The sequence below is a fragment of the Panulirus ornatus genome, chromosome 46 (assembly GCF_036320965.1).
Source record: "Panulirus ornatus isolate Po-2019 chromosome 46, ASM3632096v1, whole genome shotgun sequence".
NCBI classification, from domain to species: Eukaryota; Metazoa; Arthropoda; class Malacostraca; order Decapoda; family Palinuridae; genus Panulirus; species Panulirus ornatus.
The window spans coordinates 15,669,667-15,683,264 of record NC_092269.1 but is presented as its reverse complement, the minus strand read 5'-3'; the positions used below and the strand labels follow the sequence as shown (position 1 = coordinate 15,683,264).

General features: G+C 40.4%; 1 protein-coding gene across 1 annotated transcript in view; it reads right to left on the bottom strand.

Moving 5' to 3' along the window:
• Positions 1-13,598, bottom strand: part of LOC139763319 (uncharacterized) — a 74,843-nt gene that overhangs the window by 31,779 nt on the left and 29,466 nt on the right. The window lies entirely within an intron of this gene.

The following is a 13,598-nucleotide window of genomic DNA, read 5'->3' as shown; positions in this document are numbered from 1 at the left end:
AGAGATGCTCTGTAGAAGGTATTATGAATATATGGTGTGGGAGGCAAGTTGTTAGAAACAGTAAAAAGTTTTTATCGAGGATGTAAGGCATATGTACGTGTAGGAAGAGAGGAAAGTGACTGGTTCTCAGTGAATGGAGGTTTGCCGCAGAGGTGTGTGATGTCTCCTTGGTTGTTTAATTTGTTTATGGATGGGGTTGTTAGGGAGGTCGAATACAAGAGTTTTGGAAAGAGGGGCAAGTATGCAGTCTTTTGTAGATGAGAGAACTTGGAATATGAGTCAGTTCTTGTTCGCTGATGATGCGTCGCTGGTGGCTTATTCATGTGAGAAACTGGAGAAGCTGGTGACTGAGTTTGGTAAAGTGTGTGAAAGAAGAAAGTTAAGAGTAAATGTGAATAAGAGCAAGGTTATTAGGTACAATGGGGTTGAGGGTCAAGGCAATGGGACGTAAGTTTGAATGGAGAAAAACTGAAGTAAAGTGTTTTTGATATTTGGGAGTGGATCTGGCAGCGGATGGAACCGTGGAAGTGGAAGTAAATCATAGGGTGGGGGAAGGGAGCAAAAATTCTGGGAACCTTGGAGAATGTTTGGAAGTCGAGAACATTATCTTGGAAAGCAAAAATTGGTATGTTTGAAGGAATAGTGGTTACAACAATATTGTATGGTTGCGAGGCGTGGGTTATGGATAGAGTTTTGCGCAGGAGGGTGAATGTGTGGAAATGAGATGTTTGAAGAATATTTGTGGTGTGAGGTGGTTTGATCGAGTAAGTTATATAAGGGTAAGAGAGATATGTGGAAATAAAAAGAGTGTGGTTGAGAGAGCAGAAGAGGGGGGGTTTTGAAATGGTTTGGTCACATGGACAGAATGAGTGAGGAAAGATTGACCAAGTGGATATATGTGTCAGAGGTGGAGGGAACGAGGAGAAGTGGGAAACCAAATTGGAGGTGGAAAGATGGAGTGAAAAAGATTTTGAGTGATCGGGTCCTGAACATGCAAGAGGGGGAATGGCATGCAAGGAATAGAGTGAATTGGAACGATGTGGTATACCGGGGTCGACGTGATGCCACTGGATTGAACCAGGGCATATGAAGCGTCTGGGGTAAACCATTGAAAGTTCTATGGGGCCTGGATGTGGAAAGGGAGATGTGGTTTCGGTGCATTATAACATGACAGGTAGAGACTGAGTTTGAACGAATGGGGCCTTTGTTTTCTTTTCCTAGCGCTACCTCGACACAAGAGGGGGGAGGAGGTTGTTATTCCATGTGTGGCGAGGTGCCGATGGGAATAAATAAAGGCAGACAGTATGAGTTATGTACATGTGTATATATGTATATATCTGTGTGTTTATATATATATGTGTACATTGTGTACAGACGAAAGAAATGGCCCAACACACCCCCATACACAATGTATATACATACACGTCCACACACGCAAATATACACACCTATACATTTAAATGTACACATATATATACACACACAGACACATAAACATATACCCATGCACAAAATTCACACTGTCTGCCTTTATTCATTTCCATCGCCACCTCGATACACATGGAATACCATCCCCCTCCCCCCTCATGTGTGCGAGGTAGCACTAGGAAAAGACAACAAAGGCCCCATTCATTCACACTAAGTCTCTAGCTGTCATGCAATAATGCCCGAAACCACAGCTCCCTTTCCACATCCAGGCCCCACACAACTTTCCATGGTTTACCCCAGACGCTTCATATGACCTGATTCAATCCACTGACAGCAATGACAGTCTACCCCGGTATACAACATCGAACCAATTTACTCTATTCCTTGCACGCCTTTCACCCTCTTGCATGTTCAGGCCACGATCACACAAAATCTTTTTCACACCATCTTTCCACCTTCAATTTGGTCTCCGACTTCTCGTTCCCTCCACCTCCGACACATATATCCTCTTGGTCAATCTTTCCTCACTCATTCTCTCCATGTGCCCAAACCCTTTCAAAACACCCTCTTCTGCTCTCTCAACCACGCTCTTTATTTCTACACATCTCTCTTACCCTTACATTACTTACTCGATCAAAACCACCTCACACCACACATTATCCTCAAACATCTCATTTCCAGCACATCCGCCCTCCTGCGCACAACTCTATCCATAGACCACGCCTCGCAACCATACAACATTGTTGGAACCACTGTTCCTTCAAACATAACCATTTTTGCTTTCCCAGATAATGTTCTCGACTTCCACACATTCTTCAAGGCTCCCAGGATTTTCGCCCCCTCCCCCACCCTATGATTCACTTCCGCTTCCACGGTTCCATCCGCTGCCAGATCCACTCCCAGACATCTAAAACACTTTACTTCCTCTAGTTTTTCTCCATTCAAACTTACCACCCAATTGACTTGACCCTCAACCCTACTGTACCTAATAACCTTGCTCTTATTCACATTTACTCTTTACTTTCTTCTTTCACACACTTCACCAAACTAAGTCACCAGCTTCTGCAGTTTCTCACATGAATCAGCCACCAGCGCTGTGTCATCAGCGAAGAACAACTGACTCACTTCCCAAGCTCTCTCATCTACAACAGACTTCATACCTGCCACTCTTTCCAAAACTCTTGTATTCACCTACCTAACAAACCCATCCATAAACAAATTAAAAAGACATGGAGACATCACACACAACTGCCGCAAACCTACATTCACTGAGAACCAATCACTTTCCTCTTTTCCTACACGTACACATGCCTTACTTCCTCGATAAAAACTTTTCACTGCTTCTAAAAACTTGCCTACCACACCATATATTCTTAATACCTTCCACAGAGCATCTCTATCAATTCTATCATATGCCTTCTCCAGATCCATAAATGCTATATACAAATCCATTTGCTTTTCTAAGTATTTCTCACATACATTCTTCAAAGCAAACACCTGATCGACACATCCTCTACCACTTCTGAAACCACACTGCTCTTCCCCAATCTGATGCTCTGTACATGCCTTCACCCTCTCAATCAATATCCTCCCATATAATTTACCAGGAATACTCAACAAACTTATACCTCTGTGATTTGAGCACTCACTTTTATCTCCTTTGCCTTTGTACAATGGCACTATGCACGCATTCCGCCAATCCTCAGGCACCTCACCATGAGTCATACATACATTAAATAACCTTACCAACAAGTCAACAATACAGTCACCCCCTTTTTTAATAAATTCCACTGTAATACCATCCAAAACTACTGCCCTGCCGGCTTTCATCTTCCGCAAAGCTTTTACTACCTCTTCTCTGTTTACCAAATCATTTTCCCTAACCCTCTCACTTTGCACACCAACTCGACCAACACACCCTATATCTGCCACTCTATCATCAAACACATTCAACAAATCTTCAAGGTACTCAATCTATATCCTTCTCACATCACCACTACTTGTTATCACCTCCCCATTTGCGCCCTTCACTGAAGTTCCCATTTGCTCCCTTGTCTTACGCACTTTATTTACCTCCTTCCAGAACATCTTTTTATTCTCCCTAAAATCTAATGATACTCTCTCACCCCAACTCTCATTTGCCCTCTTTTTCACCTCTTGCACCTTTCTCTTGACCTCCTGTCTCTTTCTTTTATACATCTCCCACTTAATTGCATTTTTTTCCTGCAAAAATCGTTCAAATGCCTCTCTCTTCTCTTTCACTAATGATCTTACTTCTTCATCCCACCACTCACTACCCTTTCTAATCAACCCACCTCCCACGCTTATCATGGTACAAGCATCTTTTGCGCACTCCATCACTGATTCCCTAAATACATCCCATTCCTCCCCCACTCCCCTTACTTCCATTGTTCTCACCTTTTTCCATTCTGTACTCAGTCTTTCCTGGTACTTCCTCACACAAGTCTCCTTCCCAAGCTCACTTACTCTCACCACCCTCTTCACCCCAACATTCACTCTTCTTTTCTGAAAACCCATACAAATCTTCACCTTAGCCTCCACAAGATAATGATCAGACATCCCTCCAGTTGCACCTCTCAGCACATTAACATCCAAAAGTCTATCTTTCGCGCGTCTGTCAATTAACACGTAATCGAATAACGCTCACTGGCCATCTCTCCGACTTACATACGTATACTTATCTATATCTCGCTTTTTAAACCAGGTTTTCCCAATCATCAGTCCTTTTTCAGCACATAAATCTACGAGCTCTTCACCATTTCCATTTACAACACTGAACACCCAATGTATACCAATTATTCCCTCAACTGCCACATTACTCACCTTTGCATTCAAATCACCCATCACTATAACCTGGTCTCGTGCATTAAAACCCCTAACACACTCATTCAGTTGCTCCCAAAACATTTGCCTCTCATGATCTTTCTTCTCATGCCCAGGTGCATATGCACCAATAATCACCTATCTCTCTCCATCAACTTTCATTTTTACCCTTATTAATCGAGAATCTGCTTTCTTACATTCTATCACATACTCCCACAACTCCTGTTTCAGGAGTACTGCTACTCCTTCCCTTGATCTTGTCCTCTCACTAACCTCTGACTTTACTCCCAAGACATTCCCAAACCACTCTTCCCCTTTACGCTTGAGCTTCGTTTCAATCAGAGCCAAAACATCCAGGGTCCTTTACTCAAACATACTACCTATCTCTCCTTTTTTAATATCTTGGTTTCATCCACACACATTTAGACACCCCAATCTGAGTCTACGAGGAGGATGAGCAATCCCCGCGTGACTCCTTCTGTTTCCCATTTTTAAGAAACATAAAATTACAAGGAGGGGAGGATTTCTGGCCCCCCGCTCCCGTCCCCTCCAGTCGCCTTGTACGACACGCGAGGAATGCGTGGGAAGTATTCTTTCACGCCTATCCTCAGGGATAGGGGTGAAAGTATATATATATATATATATATATATATATATATATATATATATATATATATATATATATATATATATATATATATATATATATATATATATATATATATACCTGTGGATAGGGAGAGAGAATGCTTCCCACGCATTCTTCACGTGTCGTGGAAGGCGACTAAAAGGGACGGGAGCGGGGGGCCAGAAATCCTCCCCTCCTTGTATTTTGAATTTCTAAAAAGGGAAAAAGAAGAAGGAGTCACGCGGGGAGTGCTCATCCTCCTGGAATGCTCAATTTGGGGTGTCTAAATGTCTGTGGATGTAACCAAGATAAGAAAAAAGGAGGGATAGGTAGTATGTTTGCGGAAAGGAATCTGGATGTTTTAGCTCTGAGTGAAACGAAGCTCAAGGGTAAAGGGGAAGATTGGTTTGGGAATGTCTTGGTAGTAAAGTCAAGGGTTAGTGAGAGGACAAGAGCAAGGAAGGAGTATCACTACTCCTGAAACAGGAGTTGTGGGAGTATGTGATAAAGTGTAAGAAAGTAAATTCTAGATTGATATGGGTAGAACTGAAAGTTGATGGAGAGAGATTGGTGATAATTGGTGCATATACACTTGGGCATGAGAAGAAAGATCATGAGAGGCAAGTGTTTTGGGAGCAGCTGAATGAGTGTGTTAGTGGTTTTGATGCACAAGACCGGGATATAGTGATGTGTGATTTGAATGCAAAGGTGAGTAATATGGCAGTTGAGTAAATAATTGGTATACATGGGGTGTTCAGTATTGTAAATGGAAATGATGAAGAGCTTATAGATTTATGTGCTGAAAAAGGATTGGTGATTGGGAATACCTGGTTTAAAAAGTGAGATATATAGAAGTATGCGTATGTAAGTAGGAGGGATGGCCAGAGAACGTTATTGGATTACGTGCTAATTGATAGGCGCGTGAAAGAGAGACATTTGGATGTTAATGTGCTGAGAGGTGCAACTGGACGGATATCTGATCATTATTTTCTGGAGGCGAAGGTGAAGATTTGTAGAGGTTTTTAGAAAAAAAGAGAGAATGTTGGGGTTAAGAGAGTGGTGAGAGTAAGTGTGCTTGGGAAGGAGTTGTCTGTGAGAGTTACCAGGAGAGACTGAGTACAGGATGGAAAAAGGTGAGAGCAAAGGAGGTAAGGGGAGTGGGGGAGGAATGGGATGCATTTAGGGAATCAGTGATAGCTTGCTCAAAAGATGCTTTTGGCACGAGAAGCGTGGGAGGTAGGTTGATTAGAAAGTGTAGTGAGTGGTGGGTTGAAGAAGTAAGATTACTAGTGAAAGAGAAGAGAGAGGCATTTGGACAATTTTTGAAGTGAAATAATGCAAATAAATTTGAGATGTATAAAAGAAAGAGGAAGGAGGTAAAGTGAAAGGCGGAAGAGGTGAAAAAGAGAGCAAAAGAAAGTTGGGGTGAGAGAGTATCATTAAATTTTAGGGAGAATAAAAAGATTATTTGGAAGCAGGTAAACATAGTGCGTAAGACAAGAGAGCAAATGGGAACTTCAGTGAAGGGGGCTAATGGGGAGTTGATGACCAGTAGTTGTGATATGTGAAGGAGATGGAGTGACCATTTTGAAGGTTTGTTGAATGTGTTTGATGATAGAGTGTCAGATATAGGGTGTTCTGGTCGATGTGGTGTGCAAAATGATAGGGTTAGGGAAAATGAGTTGGTAAACAGAGAGGAGGTAGTAAAAGCTGTGCGGAAGATGAAGGCCGGTAAGATTTGGATGGTATTGCAGTGGAATTTATTAATAAAGGGAGTGACTGTATTGTCGACTGGTTGGTAAGGTTATTTAATGTATGTATGATTCATGGTGAGGTGCATGAAGCTTGGCGGAAAGCTTGCTTTGTGCCATTGTACAAAGGTAAAGGGGATAAGAGTGAGTACCTAAATTACAGAGGTATAAGTCTGTTGAGTATTCCGGGTAAATTATATGGGAGGGTATTGACTGAGAGGGTGAAGTCATGTACAGAGCATCAGATTGGGGAAGAGCAGTGTGCTTTTAGAAGTGGTAGTGGATGTCTGGATCAGGTGTTAGCTTTTAAAATGTATGTGAGAAATACTTAGAAAAGCAAATGGATTTGCATGTAGCATTTATGGATCTGGAGAAGGCATATGATAGAGTTGATAGAGGTGCTCTGTGGAAGGTATTAAGAATATACGGGGTGGAAGGCAAGTTGTTAGAAGCAGTGAAAAGTTTTTATCGAGGATGTAAGGCATGTGTTCGTGTAGGAAGAGAGGAAAGTGATTGGTTCTCAGTAAATGTAGGTTTGCGGCAGGGGTGTGTGATGTCTGCATTGTTGTTTAATTTGTTTATGGATTGGGTTGTTAGGGAGGTGAATGCAAGAGTTTTGGAAAGAGGGGTAAGTATGCAGTCACATATTGTCCTCAAACATCTCATTTCCAGCACATCCATCCTCCTGCGCACAACTCTATCCATAGCCCACGCCTCGCAACCATACAACATTGTTGGAACCACTATTCCTTCAAACATACCCATTTTTGCTTTCCTAGATAATGTCTCGACTTCCACACATTCTTCAAGGCTCTCAGGATTTTCGCCCCCTCCCCCACCCTATGATCCACTTCCGCTTCCATGTTTCCATCCGCTGCCAGATCCACTCCCAGATATCTAAAACCCTTTACTTCCTCCAGTTTTTCTCCACTTACCTCCCAATTGACTTGACCCTCAACCCTACTGTACCTAATTACCTTGCTCTTATTCATATTTACTCTTAACTTTCTTCTTTCACACACTTTACCAAACTCAGTCACCAGCTTCTGCAGTTTCTCACATGAATCAGCCACCAGCGCTGTATCATCAGCGAACAACAACTGACTCACTTCCCAGCTCTCTCATCCCCAACCGACTTCATACTTGCGCCTCTTTCCAAAACTCTTGCATTCACCTCCCTAACAACCCCATCCATGAAAAAATTAAACAACCATGGAGACATCACACACCCCTGCCGCAAACCTACATTCACTGAGAACCAATCACTTTCCTCTCTTCCTACACGTACACATGCCTTGCATCCTCGATAAAAACTTTTCACTGCTTCTAACAACTTGCCTCCCACACCATATACTCTTAATACCTTCCACAAAGCATCTCTATCAACTTTATCATATGCCTTCTCCAGATTCATAAATGCTACATACAAATCCATTTGCTTTTCTAAGTATTTCTCACATACATTCTTCAAAGCAAACACCTGATCCACTCATCCTCTACCACTTCTGAAACCACGCTGCTCTTCCCCAATCTGATGCTCTGTACATATATATATATATATATATATATATATATATATATATATATATATATATATATATATATATATATATATATATATATATATATATATATATATATATATATAAATATATATATATATATATATATATATATATATATATATATATATATATATATATATATATATATATATATATATATATATATATATATATATATATATATATATATATATATATATATTTATATATATATATATATATATATATATATATATATATATATATATATATATATATATATATATATATATATACATATATATATATATATATATATATATATATATATATATATATATATATATATATATATATATATATATATATATATATATATATATATATATATATATATATATATATATATATATATATATATATATATATATATATATATATATATATATATATATATATATATATATATATATATATATATATATATATATATATATATATATATATATATATATATATATATATATATATATATATATATATATATATATATATATATATATATATGACGATTTTTGCAGTGAAAAAATGCAAATGAGTTGGAGATGAATAAAAGAAAGTGGCAGAAGGTCAAGATAATAGTGCAATAGGTGAAAAATGGGCAAATGAGAGTTGGGGTGAGAGAGTATCATTAAATTTTAGGGAGAATAAAAAGATGTTTTGGAAGGAGTTAAATAAAGTGCGTAAGACAAGGGAGCAAATGGGAACTTCAGTGAAGGGGGTTAATAGGGAGGTGATAACAAGTAGTGGTGCTATGAGAGGGAGGTGAAGTGAGTATTTTGAAGTTTGTTGAATATGTTTGATGATAGAGTGGCAGATATAGGGTGTTTTGGTCGAGGTGGTGTGCAAAGTGATAGGGTTAGGGAAAATGAGTTGGCAAATAAAGAAGAGGTAGTAAAAGCTTTGCGGAAGATGAAAGCCGGCAAGGTAGCAAGTTTCGAAGGTATTGCAGTGGAATTTATTAAAAAAGGGGTGACTGTATTGATGACTGGTTGGTAAGGTTATTTAATGTGTATATGATTCATGGTAAGGTGCCTGAGGATTGGCCGAATGCTTGCTTAGTGCCATTGTACAGAGGCAAAGGGGATAAGAGTGAGTTCTCACATTACAGAGGAATAAGTTTGTTGAGTATTCCTGGTAAGTTATACGGGAGGGTATTGATTGAGAGGGTGAAGGCATGTACAGAGCATCAGACTGGGAAAGAGCAGTGTGGTTTCAGAAGTTGTAGAGGATGTGTGGATCAGGAGTTTGCTTTGAAGAATGTATGTGAGAATACTTAGAAAAGCAAATGGATTTGTATGTATCATTTATGGATCTTGAGAAAGCATATGATAGAGGTGATAGAGATGCTCTGTGGAAGGTATTAAGAATATAAGTTGTGGGAGGCAAGTTGTTAGTAGCAGTGAAAAGTTTTTATCGCGAATGTAAAGCATGTGTACGTGTAGGAAGAGATGAATGAATTTGGTTCTCATTGAATGTAGGTTTCCGGCAGGGGTGTGTGATGCCTCCATGGTTGTTTAATTTGTTTATGGATGGGGTTGTTAGGGAGGTGAATGTAAGAGTTTTGGAAAGAGGGGCAAGTATGCAGTCTGTTGTGGATGAGAGAGCTTGGGAAGTGAGTCAGTTTTTGTTCGCTGATTATAAAGCGCTGGTGGCTGATTCATGTGAGAAACTGCAGAAGCTGGTGACTGAGTTTGGTAAAGTGTTTGAAAGAAGAAAGTTGAGAGTAAATGAATAAGAGCAAAGTTATTAGGTACAGTATGGTTGAGGGTCAAGTCAATTGGGAGGTGAGTTTGAATGGAGAAAAATTGGAGGAAGTAAAGTGTTTTAGATATCCGTGAGTGGATCTGGCAGTGGATGGAACCATGGAAGCGGAAGTGAATCATAGGGTGGGGGAGGGGGCGAAAGTTCTGGGAGCCTTGAAGAATGTGTGGAAGTCGAGAACATTATCTCGGAAAGCAAAATTGGATATGTTTGAAAGAATAGTGGTTCCAACAATGTTGTATGGATGTGAGGCATGGGCTATGGATAGAGTTGTGTGCAGGAGGGTAGATGTGCTGGAAATGAGATGTTTGAGGACAAGATGTGGTGTGAGGTGGTTTGATCGAGTAAGTAATGTAAGGGCAAGAGAGTTGTGTGGAAATAAAAGGAGTGTGGTTGAGAGAGCAGAATAGGGTGTTTTGAAATGGTTTGGTGACATAGAGAGAATGCGTGTGTCAATCTTTCCTCACTCATTCTCTCTATGTAACCAAACCATATTAATACACCCTCTTCTGCTTTCTCAACCTGACTGCTTTATTACCACATATCTCTCCTATCCTTTCCTTACTTACTCGATCAAACCACTCCACACCACATATTGTCCTCAAACATTTCATTTCCAACACACCCACCCTTCTCCTTACAACTTAATCTATAGTCCACGCATCACAACCTAATAACATTGTTGGAACCATTTTTCATTCAACCACACCCATTTTTGCTTTACGAGATAATGTTCTCGCCTTCCATACATTCTTCAGCGCTCCCTGAACCTTAGTCCCCCTGTCCCAGCTATGTGACTCACTTCCGCTTCCATGGTTCAGTCCGCTGCCAAATCTACTCCCAGATACCTAAAACACTTCACTTCCTCTAGTGTTTATCCATTCAAACTTACCTTCCCCTTGACTTGTCCCTTAACCCTACAGTACTTAATAACCTTGCTCTTATTCACATTTACTTTCAGCTTTCTTCTTTCACACACTTTACCAAACTCAGTCACCAGCTTCTGCAGGTTCTCACCTGAATAAGCCACCAGCGCTGTATCATGAACGAGCAACAACTGACACACTTCCCCAGGCCCTCTCATCCAAAACAGACCGCAAACTTGCCCCTCTTTCCAAAACTCTTGCATTCACCTCATTAACAACCCCATCCATAAACAAATTAAAATCCATGGAAACATCACGCATCCCTGCCGGAAACCGACATTCACTGGGAACCAATGACTTTCCTCTTTTCCTACTCACACACATGCCTTACATCCTCGATAAAAACTTTTAACTTGCCTCCCACACCACATACTCTTAAAACCTTCCACAGACCATCTTTTTCAACTTTATCATATGCCTTCTTCAGATCCATAAGTGCTACATACAAATCTATTTGTTTTTCTAAGTATTTCTCTCATACATTCTTCAAAGCAAACACTTGATCCACTGATCCTCTACCTCTACTGAAACCGTACTGCTCTTCCCCAATCTGATGCCTTGTACATGCCTTCACCTACTCAATCAATACCCTTCCATATAATTTCCCAGGGATAAGCAACAAACTTATACCTCAATAATTTGAATATTCACCTTTATCCTCTTTGCCTTTCTACAATATATTATGCATGCATTCCGCCAATCCTCAGGGACTTCACCATGAATATCCTCACCAACCACCCAACAACACAGTCACCCCCTTTTCAATAAATTCCATTGCAATATCATCCAAATCCGCCGCTTTGCCGCCTTTCATCTTTCGCAAAGCTTTTACAACCTCTTCTCTGTTTACCAAGCCATTCTCCCTAACCCTCTCACCTCACACTCCGCCTCGACCAAAATACCTTATATCTACAACTCTATCATCTAACACATTCAAAAAACCATCAGAATACTCATTGCATCTCCTACTCACATCACCACTACTTGTTATAACCTCCACATCATCCCTCTTCACCGATGTTCCTATTTGTTCCTTTGTCTTACTCACTTTATTTACCTCCTTCCAAAATATATTTTTATTCTCCCAAGAATTTAATGATACTCTCTTACCCCAACTCTCATTTGCCCCCTTTTTCACCTCTTGCACCTTTCTCTTGACCTCTTGCCTCTTTCTTTTATACAACTCCTAGTCAGTTGCACTTTTCCCTGCAAAAATCGTCCAAATGCCTCTCTCTTCCCTTTCACTAATAATCTTACTTATCTTTCCCACCATCTACTACCGTTTCTAATCTGCCCACCTCCCACGCTTCTCATGCCACAAGCATCTTTTGCGCAAGCCATCACGGCTTCCCTTAATAAATCCAATTCCTCCTCCACACCCCTTGCGTCCTTTATTCTCACCTTTTTCCATTCTGCACTGAGTCTCTCCTGGTACTTCCTCACACAAGTGTCCTTTCATAGCTCACTTAATCTCACCACTCTGTTCATCCTAAGATTTTCTCTACTTTTCTGAAAGCCTCTACCAATCTTCCCCTTCGCCTCCACGAGATACTAATCAGACTTCCTCTAGGTGCACCTCCCAGCACATCAACATCCAAGAGTCTCTATTTCATGTGTACATCAATTAACACGTAATCCAATAACGCTCTCTTGCCATCTCTCATGCTTACATACGTATACTTACGTATATCTCCCTTTTTAAACCAGTTATTCCCGATCACCAGTCCTTTTTCAGCACACAAATCTACAAGCTCCTCATTATTTCCATTTTCAACACTGAACACCCCATGTACACCAATTATTACCTCAACTGCCACATTACTCACCTTTGCATTTAAATTACCCATCACTGTAACCCGGTCTCGTGCATCAAAACTGCTAACACACTCACTCGGCTGCTCCCAAAACATTTGTCTCTTATGATATTTCTTCTCCTGCCCAGGTGCATCGGCATCAATAGTTATCCATTTATATCCATCTACTTTAAGTTTTACCCATATTAATCCAGAGTTTACTTTCTTACACTCTATCACATACTCCCACAACTCCTGTTTCTGGAGTAGTGCTACTCCTTCCTTTGCTCTTGTCCTCTCACTAACCCCTGACTTTACTCCCAAAACATTCCCAAACCACTCTTCCCCTTTACCCTTGAGCTTGGTTTCACTCTGAGCCAAAACATCTGTGTTCCTTTCCTGAAACATGCTACCTATCTCTCCTTTTTTCTCATCTTGGTTACATCCACACACATTTAGACACTCCAATCTGAGCCTTCGAGGAGGATGAGCACTCCCCGCGTGACTCCTTCTTCTGTTATACACACACACACACACACAAACACACAGACACACAGACACACACACACGCACAGACACAGGCACAGACACACAGACACAGACACACACACACACACACACACACACACACACACACACACACACACACACACACACACACACACTTGCTTTGTATTTCTTCATGCAATAACTTAATACAATGTATTTGGCATGAACGCTCTGACCAGACTTTCAAGATGTACCTCTGGCTATAAATAAATTTCATTTAGTTCAGCGGATAACCAGACGTCTCTGAGTCAGTTCCAGATTAGAAGAGGCTGAAAGAAAAGTAGATCTTATACCACTGATGGTGCTTTCAC